Genomic DNA, 12,800 nt, shown 5'->3' on the forward strand with positions numbered 1-12,800 from the left:
TTCATTTTTGCCTTTATATATTCTTTACATAAAAATAATAAATTAAAATATATCATTACATATTTTAATTTTGTGTGAAATAAAAAAAAAATGTTAATGTTGGTTAAAAGCTAGAGATAAACTTATTTAAATATATTACTCTCTAATTATTTTTCAAAAATTCAAACTTTGTTATAAATCAGGATAATAGAAAACGATATTATCGTAATAATTAAAATAATAATATCGGATAATTTTGTATTTTGAAATATCAATTTTATAAAAATAATAGTAAATCTAAAAATATACTAATATTGATGAATTTTATATTAAGGGGAAAGTATATTTTTATTTATAACTTAATTTGCAAGCAATAAAGAATTTGATACACAGTTAATTCTGCAACTCAGTTGATATTATACATAAGTTATTTCATTCATAAATTTTATTATATATTTAGTATATTACATTATATTTTTATTACATATGTAGTAAAATATTCAATTCTTTTGATTTTAGTATTAATTATGTTAATTATCTTTCTTCCTATTTCATATTAATATTCGATATTAAAATTTTATATAACAATCTTAATCATTTATATAAAATGTTGTTTATATTTATTTGCATTTAATTTATTATAATTATGAAAATGTATGTAAATTTCAATAGTATTATCGGTTATTAAGTATTATTTAGTATTAAATTATTTTTATATTCTTTATTTTGTACGCACTGTTGAAAAATTAGAGCAAAAATTATTTATAGTTTGTAATTTTATTTATCCCCGGCAGAAGAACATTTGATTAAATATAAATCCAATTTCTTTTGTCTCTAAGGTATAATTTTATCATACTTGTTTTATATTTGTCTCTCACAATAACGATAATTATCAAATATTTTTTCTGTTTACAAAAATGTTTCTTGACGATTTATTCTACTTATATTTGAAAAATAATTTATACTTTTATAATATATAAAATACTAAAAAAGAAAATGTCAGACAATAACAATTTAAGTGACCTTTATTTACTATTTTTCGAAGATACGTTCATGCTATCAAAAAAATATAATTTTATAATTGTTTGCTTTAGTTTTATTTTATTGATTTTACAAAATTGTTATTTTCATTACGCTAATGTAATTATATAATTAGATTTTTGAAAGTATTTTATTTACATTTTACTGAAAGCATAGATTACAATTCTTAATTTTTATAAATTAAATCTATGTTTTTTAAATTGCTGTAATGTAACAATGAACAAATACTTAATTTATACATAATTAGATAGCTGTACTCTATATTTTATATATTATGTAGTTGAAATCAGGCTATTGATATTTTATTTCAGAATCTTAATATTTAAGATAACTTTTTGAATGATTTGAGAGTTATCGTGATTGTTGAAACAAATATTTATATTGGTATTTATAATGATCTTGTAATATGTAATAAGCAAATTTCAATATGTAAAAAAATAAGAATTATATTAAATAAGTTACAATTTATATATCCTGTAATTCTTTACGTATATTAATTATTTAGAAGTTATGAATTTCGAATTGTTTAAATGAAGAATATTTTTAAATGTAAAATTATGAATGTAATGGTATATTTGAATGAATTATAGTATCATTCATTAGATATTTTCATCATTTTTATATATTTTTAACGCTAGTTGAATGTTTGAAATGTGCTATTAAATGAGTTATTTTTATGATAACGTAGATTTTTTCCTTGTAGATTTCTGCACGGTTATTATTAATCAAACTGATATAGCTTTATTTAAATTAAGCTATATGTGTATAGTAATAAATTTTTATGCGGGATCTTTACAATATTACACAAAATTTTTGTTTTTTAAGAACATTATTTATTTTTTTATTATTATTATTTCTAAGCAAACATGTATTTCGTTTATATACGTGTAACTTTTCATAAATAAACGAATAAAACATTTCAATAACACATTAATTTTTTTATTTCAATGGTTAACTTTTTTGAATCTCCTTAATTTTTTATATATATTTATTATTATTGAAAGTTTTAAATGATTAAAATAATTGAAATTCCCATTTTAGTAAAATATAATTGAAATATTGTTTTTATAGAATTCAATTGAATCAATAGGAAATACTAAACTTTATAAATCTATGATCTAGTAAGAAAAGGTAACCATCGATATAAGCGAATTATCTTATTTAAATAAGAACTGGATAGTGAGGACTTGCATTTAAACATTAAACATTCAAAGCCGCTTCTTGGGATGAGAAATAGCAGACGACAAGCTGTACAGCAAGATAAGTAAAACTGGGCTAATTGAATTTTCGGTTCGATAGAAAATAAAATCGACAGTAGCTGCGTATTACTACATATTGTAAATTGTTCAAATTCTTTGAATTCCACTTACTTCATTACTCATCATAGTATTGGAATATGTTATAGATTGAATACCATTGGTACATATATCATAGATTGTTCATTGATTTAATAGAAAAATTTTGTTTATATAAAGTAAGCTTAGAATTAGTAAAAATGCTATAATCATATTTATTCTGAATATTAATAAAAATTATATCTGAATAATTTTTGTAAATGAAAAAATTTCATTTAATTAAGAAAAAATTATCTCTATGAAAAATAATGTATATAATTTTAGTATAATATTGCATAAAATAGATGAAACAACATATTAATTTTAGTATAACTGAAATTTTTTATGTTTCAGTTTGAATGATTATATTATTTTATTCATCTTACACGATTAATACAATTTTTTTTAATACTTTAAGTTTAAAAATATTATTCATATTGAATTTTTCGATTGTCGATATTTTATATGTGATAATAAAAATTATTATTACTATTATTGGATAAGAATCGATTCTACAGGCTATTTTCAAAATTTGTTCTGGCTTCCATAGTTTATATTTTCAACAAACATTTTATGATTGAGTTTCGTAATATTAATAAAACAAAATTGTAATACAAGAAGTATTTGAAAAAAAAAAAAAAAAAAAAAAAAAAAAAATAAAAAAAAAAAAAAAAAAAAAAAAAAAAAAAATTAAACACTAATTAAATACCCAATTTAATTTACTTTTAAAAACTATATACATGAACTAACGAATTATTCATTATTAGTTTTTTAATATAATTATAATTAATGTATTTAAATAATTTAGAAAATAATTTACTTGTAGTATTTCATATCATATTATATGCAATTACAATTATGTACTTTAGATTATGTTTATAATTTAGATCATTAAATATTCTTACTAATATTTTACTATTTACATTTTAATTTAATAAAAGCCATTAAAAGAATATATTTAAAATAATAATAGATGATAAATTTTATATCAATTTTCATTTTAAATATAGCACTGGAGAATTTGTAATGATGTAATTACTCGGAAAGGAATTCAAAAACAAAAATTTTATTAATTTGACATTTGTTTAAAGAAAATAATGTGAAAAATATTTTATAGAGATATCTATTTTAAATAGAAATTAGTAGTATTTTAAAACCTTTTGCAGGAAAATTTGAAGTTGAAATTTTAAGTTTATTGAACTTATGTGCTATCGTTAGTTTTAAATATTATATTAAAACAAATTTTATAATATAGTTAATCATAAATATAGAAGTGTTAAATGAAGACAAGGCTTTAGGGAAAAATAATAAAAAATGCTGATGAATAAGAATTAAAACTGTGTAATTGACAATGTTTCACGGAAAAAATCTTGTGTTTTTGTAATATCTTGTAATTATGCTTACAATTATAAATGTTTAATAACAAAAGAATGCATTATTAAATAGAAAGTATACATGCTTTAATATTATAAATATATATATATATATATATTTATAAGAATATCTTGCAATATACATGCGAGCTAAATTATACTTTAATGGTACTTATTAAAAATAAGCATGTATTAAGTAAATAAATATAAATAAATTTCATTATAAATTAAAAACTTTAAACTAGTCTAAAAATCTTATTATAAAGTATATTTATTTATTTCATTATAGTATAAATAATAAAATATTGACAATTCAAAGCAAAAAGTAAGTATGAATATTTCATATATAAATGTTTCAAATTCGTTAAGGCACGCTCAAATATAATTCTTCTTTTTTTTACGGAATGCTTTGTGACGAAGACTAATATTTCGTAGTTGAATAGTTCTTCTAAGGTATCTCTTACGTCCATTTAAGTTTTCAATTTAGCTACGTATAATAAGTTTTACGCTATGTTTCCAAAACTTAGGCTGAAGCTAAGTCAATTAATTCCAAAGTAACTGAATAAACGTTTATATAAATAGAGCAACAACATGTTCATATACAATATTCCTGAATTTCACAAAGATTAATATGATATGGAGTAATTGTTAAAAGCTTTCGAGAATTACGGTGTATTAATAATGTGCTTTGATTAAATTATATTTTATTTGCATAATAATGAATTTATTATATGACTGTTTCCATATTCAATTATTTAGAATACAAATGTAGAAAGTAAAATATTTAAATTTTATAAATTTTTCTAATACTTATATTTTTTCGCCTTAATGTTTATAATTATTAATCGTTAAAACTTTCAATAAACCCATAAGTCTTAGAAAAAAAAGTTTTATTTAATTTTATAAAATTATATATCTTCAAAATCTCATAAAATTTTAAATATGTATTATTTTAATAAAAAATAACTTCATCTTTTTCTTTTTATGATATCGTATAGGTAATATGTTGTAATAAGACGATATTTCATCAATAATTAATTTTTATTAATTGTTTATTTTCTTTTATATTACTAATTAATAAAAATGGCTTAGTTAATTGTATAGTAATTTAAATGTTTAGTATAATTTAATAATTAATTTTGTAAGAAAATATTTTCCAGTGGCAAAACAATGCACTGTTGAATCTACTAGTACTTTGTCTTCTACTGCTCATCTTATCATTCCGTAGATATTATTATGAAATATAGTAAATACCCTGTAATAATAACACAATATAATATCTATTTATTAAGATACTATTGATTAGTATAAGTTTTCTTATATGTATTAAATTTCATACCGTATATATTCAGAATTGATAAGAAATAAACTTATACTTTCAAGAACTTTATATTTTCAAGAATTTGAATAAGCTATACAAAAATTATGGTTAGTATGCTTTTCGCAGTAAAATTTATGTAATAGTTTTAATATGTAATAATATAGATTTTATTTGACAAAATTGATCATGATAATTAATAATCTTTAATCATAAAACTTATAATACTTGTATATTTATGACTTTAGCATAAAGATACTATAATAATATGTTATAATCCAATAATTATTATGATTTCAAAATAAAATATCTTCATTCTTTTTAGATGTATTTAATTATTTATAAAAATTAAGAAACATTGATTATTTGTCTGTTCAATAAAATACTGTTTAATTAATATTTAAATTCAATTAATTATAATGAAATGAATTTAAATAGAAATTCGATATTAAATAATATATATAAAAATAAGAAAAATAAAAATCAATATTTTATTTTAATTAATTATATTTATTTGTGTCAATTTAAACTTATTATTATTATTATTATTATTTGGTCACTTTATTCTCTTCCTATTAATTTATTCTAAACACTCACAAGTATTAATATATAAGAATGTCGTGTCTCATTTCGTTCTATACTTAGCTATATTTAAAGAGCAAATATGACTTTTAAGTATTGTATAATAATATTGTATATTAATTAATTCACTCGTGTATTATCAGAATATTTTTAACATATAGTTTTGATAGAGTTAAACGTTCGATTATTTAGTTATAACTACTCTAGTAATTGTTTTAAATTTTTATTCGACTTCTTATTAATGAATTGTATAGTTTTGCATTTAAATAGAACGAATTTGTTTTACTTTACTTTTTATTTTAAACTAATACTCATTTGATACAAACATTTAGGAATTATAAATGTAAAACGGTTTAAGTACAACAAGTTCATAGCTATTGTAGCAACTGAAAGTTAAGCTGAAGCACGTACATGTGAAATACTGCTAAATCATTAATAATGTGTATTTACTTTTATGTTTTAAAATAATGAAAATATATATTGAAAGTTTTATTATAATATTTTATTCATTGTTTATAAATGAATTATGAAAGCACAATTAAGTGTGTATTTAAAAAACGAGAAAGTTATAATTTGTTAGAAGCAAAATTTCGCAATTTTTAAATGGCATTTCAATAATATTAACAACACGCTATAATATATAATCAATTTATTATTGCCATATATTATATAAAATATTATATTTTTAATAAATCGAAAATTCCAATAATACATTTTTCATACAATAATTCTCTTAAATTTATGAGAAAATAAACATTGTTAACATAATTCGATAGATGATTTTTATGAGAATTGTAAGTTCACCATTTGTTAATATTTATTAGGATTAAAATGTACTATTGAGTAAGGGTTGAATTTTAATTTTTCATAAACATTTTATTTAAATAATTAAATATGAAGCATAATTTTTTAGTAAAAATTTGATTTAAAATTCGAATTTTATTCAACATTCTAATATTTAAATGTAATAATTAGAATGTACATTTAAAAATACTAATTAATAAAAAGATTGATTTATTATTTTTTATAACATAGTATAAAACCTATATCACATAATTACTTATATTATTACTTATAATTTAAATACTCATAAATTATTTACTATGAACGGGAGATAATACATTCATGATTAGATATAATACATATGATGAACATAATAAAAAATATAATTTGCAAAAAAAATCATTTCATAATAGCAATCTATTTTGTTTTTAGAATAGTATACCGAATATGTATATATGCATACATGTTTTTAGATATAAGTAGTAGTATTACAGGTATTAATCGTAGCTGTAGTAGTATGTCTATATTTTAAATGTTATAATTGCGATTAATAAATTGATGCGTGAAGGAAAATTATCTAATACAGACATAAACATTCTTCATTAGTAGTGTCTGTAGTACTTATTTTTAAAATGTTATAATCTTTTAATTTAAAATCCATTCCATTTTCAAGTTTATTTCTTATCAATAAATTTAATCAGTGTCAGATTAAATTACTTTCAATTGACGGACATATTCGTACTTACTTTCGTCACACATGAAACTATTGTAATACTATAAAAATAAAATATAATATTTATACTTTCAATGAATTTTTAAATTAAATATATAAACATTATTAGATTTTTAAGATATTTTTTTAATCGTAAAAATTGTAAATATATAATTAAAAACATGGTTTAGATTTTTGGCATATTTATTTATACGTAGATTTAATATTTAATAACCATTAATTTTCCTAAAACTATAAATTTTTTCCAAATTGACTAAAACCTGAAACACTTAGTTTAAAAAAATGTAATTAATGTTTTATGATTAAAAAAAAATTAAAAGTTCATATATAGCAACAAATGTAAATAAAATATTTAAATAGAATTTATAAAATAAAATACAAATGTGTCGAATTAAAAAAGTTACAAGAATGATAGAAAGAGTTTCCGAGTAATTTTTTTACGATCATGACATATATTTTCATAATAGAGCTGAGTAATAAAAAAAGAGAAATTATTCAAAAAGTTATATACAATTTTTTCATAATTTTAAAAGATATGAGATTATAATATTTTTTATAGAATTATAATATTTTTCCCCTTTTTATTGCAATACTTTATTCCAAAGATTATATTTTAAAAAGATTCTGAGTAATGTTAATTAAACTTAGAATTCTTTATTTTTTAAATATATAAACAATATAAATATACAAGATGTTGATTTGTGTTTGTTATTTTTTGAATTATTTAAAATATAACTCAAATTATAAGTTTATTTAATTTTTAAAAAGATTACATTTATTAAAATATAATCATAATTAGATATTTGCAGTTATCAAAAACAGCTCTGCAATAAATATGCTTCAACACTAACTTCAATTCATTCGTATTGCATAATTACCTTAAATATTCTATTTTATTTTCATCTTATTAAATTATTAGAAACTACTGTTAAACTATTACAATTTATTTGTTCACAAAAAATATATTATCAAGAAAAATTATACCTTTTCAAATTTATAATTGATTTTTATATTAATTGTAAAGAATAATTAAAAATAAGATTTCTTGTGATTAAGCATTACATCATCCACTTAAAAGAATCTGAAAAAATTAACATATATTTAAAAAAAATCCACTATCAAACGAAAATTTATTTTATACTCTTTTCTTTTTGGATCTATATCTTTTATGCGTAAATAATTTTTAAATTACAATTTATGATAGAAGATGATACGATCAAATCATTTAGATGTTAGTTTTATATTACAATTTAATTACAGTTTTTTACGATGAAAGGTTTTTAAAGAAAACAATAATAAAAATATTTTAATGAAATGTTAATTTTTGTTTTAGTACTAGAAAAATTTATAAAGATAGTGTAATCTTGATATAACATTCTTAATGTTAAAATTAATATTAACCTATATGTTTTCTTCATAAGATTCAGTATTCTAAGAGTATCTGTTCTTTATAAGAGTACTTAACAAATTATTAAAATATTTAAAATAGAAAAAGTTTCAGAATATATTACTTTTAAAGGGATTATATGGACTACGACATACTATTCGAATAATATCGATTGCACTATAAATTTATAATATAATAATATAAATCTACTATAAATTTCCGTATATATTAATAATAAATTTTATTTATTATAGTATATATTTATATATTATGTAGTATTTATATATATTATGTAGTATTTATATATAATATGTAGTAATTATATATAATATACATTTATTCAAGGACAATATGATAAACAAAATCTATTTATATATCATACGTTATCGAACTAGCTTAGTCAATTCATACTACCTATATTAATTTTATAAAATATATATCATTTTAATTGATATTACGACATAAAAAATTGATTTTCATAAATAATTATATGTATATACGTTATAACTTAATTCATTTATTTATTTATTTTTAACATGTAAAAGCTTCTATTTAAAAAATTCATGTATCTGTTACTTGCCAAACAGATATTTATTTATAATAATCAAGTTCTATTGTGATTTTTTACCTTTTCCATTTTCTTATTTCAATATACATTTCTGCCTATCTATTAATTTATTTGTATTTATTTTTCACTACTGGAAAGGAGTACATTACTTTCTTCTATTATTATGTTATCATATTTGATATCTTTTCACTTATATAATTCTTTCTATTTCTTAATTTTATTTGTACAAATTCTTTATTCATTTCCTAATTTCATGCATGTTTGAGCTTGATAATGTTGTGATAATAATTAAATTTATTTTTATGGTTATATCAATAATAATTATGCTTTATCTATCAATTTTTACGGTTCCATCGTTGTATTTTCATGAAAATTTCGTCATATTAGTTTTTCTTTTTATGCATTTATTATTTTATAATTCTTGTAATTAAGATTACTAAGTAAAGATATAAAAATAAATAAAGAATGATTTAATAATAGGCTTTTAGTATGTTATTAATATTGAATACATCCTTTTATTTATAGATTTAATTACCTAGATGAGATTTAATTAAATTAATTTGAGGATCTTAACATATATAATTGAGAAAAACAGTTAACATGAAAATAATTATTATTTGTTAAATTAAAAATTTTTTTTTTAATAAATTACATGATTAAATACAATAGGAAACATCTAAAATATTTTTATAAACTCAGAATTAGAGTGTTAGTCAATTTTTTTTATTTTAAAAAATTGAATAACATTGACTAATAAAGGTAGACTTGATTCAAAAATAAGGTAATGTAAATTATATATAAAATTATTAATAACTAAACTAAACTATTCCTAATTGAAATATTTTAGCATAGATCATTTTATCTAATTGAAAAATGATGCTTTAACAACTAAACTATTTGAAAATTGTTATGAAATGATAAATTCGAGATACATGATTTATTTAAAAGATAAAATGAATTGTAGTTCAAAATCATGTTACAGTCTTAATAAATATAAATGAATTAACTTACATTTGAATTAACATATAGAATAAAAAATTTAATTTAATTATTTGAATAATAAATACATTACATGGTACATTGCTGCTAAAATTCCTTGAATTTTTCATTATTTAACAGGTTTTCAATTTTATTTCAAAGGTCAGACAGTATATTAATAAAATAACAAGACAAGAAGTTCATAGAAAAATTATTATTGAACTTAGTTATGTTGTTACAAAATTGTTATTAACAAAACCTATGGATGTATATTTCCAAAACATAATGATTAAATAAAATATTCACTCAATTTGAAGTATTAGCTTTCTTTCAATCACTTTATTACTATTAAAAGTAATAGAGTTGTAATTTTCTAACTTCCTTCTATTATTTTATAATTGTCTTCTTTGTGTTGTAGAATTATTTTATTCATTTATAAAATATTATAAATATTTTTAAAAGGTATGACGAATTATTGAAATTAATATTACTAGTATAATTTGTTAATATCTTAGCTAGTACAAATAATACATAATCAGTACAATCAAAATTGTACAAAACAAAAAGTAATAGGAATACAAAATTTACTAAAATCATCTAATATATACACATGCGTATGTATAAATAGTTATATGTGAAATAATAACAAGGTTAAAAGAAATAAGAAATACAACAGATGAGAGAAAATTATATAAAGATATAAATAATAATCGTAGAAATTGTGAAAAATTACAAATATACATAATACTATTAAATGCCATGTTTATAACTTAAAACTTGCGATTATCTTTTGAAAATGAACTGCTTTTTCATTATAAATTTTCAAGTACCTAAAAAAACGAAATGATCAGATACTTTATCGTATAAAAAAAAAACTTATTTGTAAATTCTATTATTATGTTATATATACTAATTCTCTATAATTCTATTATACTGTTATATATACTATATATAAATACTATTATGTTTATATTGTATATAACATGATCATAGTAGCTGATTATTTATAATTATACTGCTCGAGAAATTTAGATAAAAGTAAATTTTACACTTTTATTTAAATATTTTATAACGTTTCTTGAATTATAATATAATCATATTTATATGTAAATGTCAAAGCATATAGTTTTTTAGTACAAAAATTTATATTTTGGTATTTAATCTCTCGGAATGACTAATAATACGCGTAATTTAACTTAACTTTAATATACTTGTAACAGAAACGCATTGAAAATGTTGGCATATCAAAAAAATTTAGTATATTAAAAAATTCTATTTAAATACAAATCATTTTATAATATAGTTTAAAATATTTAGAAAAAATTTATTGTTATTTTAATATTATCCAGTAAGAAAATCAAGATTCTAATTTCTGAAAAAAAATGAAACTAACATTTAAAAAAATTTTTTTATAATAAATTAATATTGTATTATATTATTGTTTTATATAAAAATTAATAATTCAATATGAACTTCAACAAAAAATATAATACTAAATAGAGAAAAAGTAATAATTACTATTAATTACTATGCTTTTATCAATAAACTTTCTTTAAAAAATAAGACTGAGGCAATATATATTATACTTTAAATGACCGTTCAAGTAATAGAATGTAATACAATATTTATAATATCACACTTTTATATAATTCTTATGCGTTGAATAAATAAGAATATAATGTTCAGTTATAAAAATATAATACATTGAATATCAAGTGATCTTGACATGTAATGAGGAAAAAATGAGATTAAACATACTTGAATTTCATAGCTATGAGATTAAATGATTCTATGCTTTCTCACTAAAAATAAAATCATTAATTACTAATAATGCATTTGATTTTAAGTACATAGTCTTACGAGCATGCTTTCTAACTCATAAGCGGTAGAGGAAAGAGAATATGCATGCGATAACGAATATTCCTTAAAGTTCATATCGTTCACGTGAAGCTTAGAGGATAGAAGTTTTAAGTTCCTACTCCATACGAAGCAAAATCTGATTATGTAGAAATTATTTTACCTTGGAGGAATGTTTAAATATGGAGAAATATCGAAGTTTTTACTATAATTAATTTATTATATTTGAAATGTATAATATTTGCAATATTATCGAAAACTATATTTTAATAAAAAATTATTTAACCATTCTATCAGCATAACATCAAATATATCAATAAACTTTACAATTAAATATTCATAAATTATATTTTCATAATTGATAATATTCCCAAGTATTTTAATTTTCTACCTATATAAAGCATATTATTAGTAATAATTTTATATATAATTTTGTTATTGCTTTATATTTAATAAATTTTTCATTTTTATGGATTATAGTATAATCGTGTTTCATTTCTTTTTATCTACTAAAATCATTTCATGTTTTATTCAATAAATTACTTAATAGTACATACAAACAATGTTACATATATATTATTTATACTTTCATTCTTAAATATTGTGAATATTTATTAAATGTTATTTAATAATAAAATTTAATAATAACCATTTATTAAATAACTTATTAAATATAAAGATACTTATTAAATTTTGCATAAATATATTTAATCATTAATATTTCTTATTGAATTGTTTAATTAACAGATCTATAATATCAGTTCTTCGTAAATATTTTTTCAATATTATTTTTCTACACATTTTAAAATTTCTTAACCTGTATTATGGCGTTTATTATATGTATTCTAGGTAATTAATATGCTAGTT

At 18.6% G+C, this 12,800-nt stretch overlaps 1 protein-coding gene across 1 annotated transcript in view; it reads left to right on the top strand.

Moving 5' to 3' along the window:
* The window catches only part of LOC105361406 (uncharacterized), a 57,877-nt gene that overhangs the window by 19,959 nt on the left and 25,118 nt on the right, over nt 1-12,800 (top strand). The gene's annotated exons all lie outside the window — the stretch shown is intronic.

The sequence above is a fragment of the Ceratosolen solmsi genome, unplaced genomic scaffold (assembly GCF_000503995.2).
Source record: "Ceratosolen solmsi marchali unplaced genomic scaffold, CerSol_1.0 scaffold30, whole genome shotgun sequence".
Lineage (NCBI taxonomy): Eukaryota > Metazoa > Arthropoda > Insecta > Hymenoptera > Agaonidae > Ceratosolen > Ceratosolen solmsi.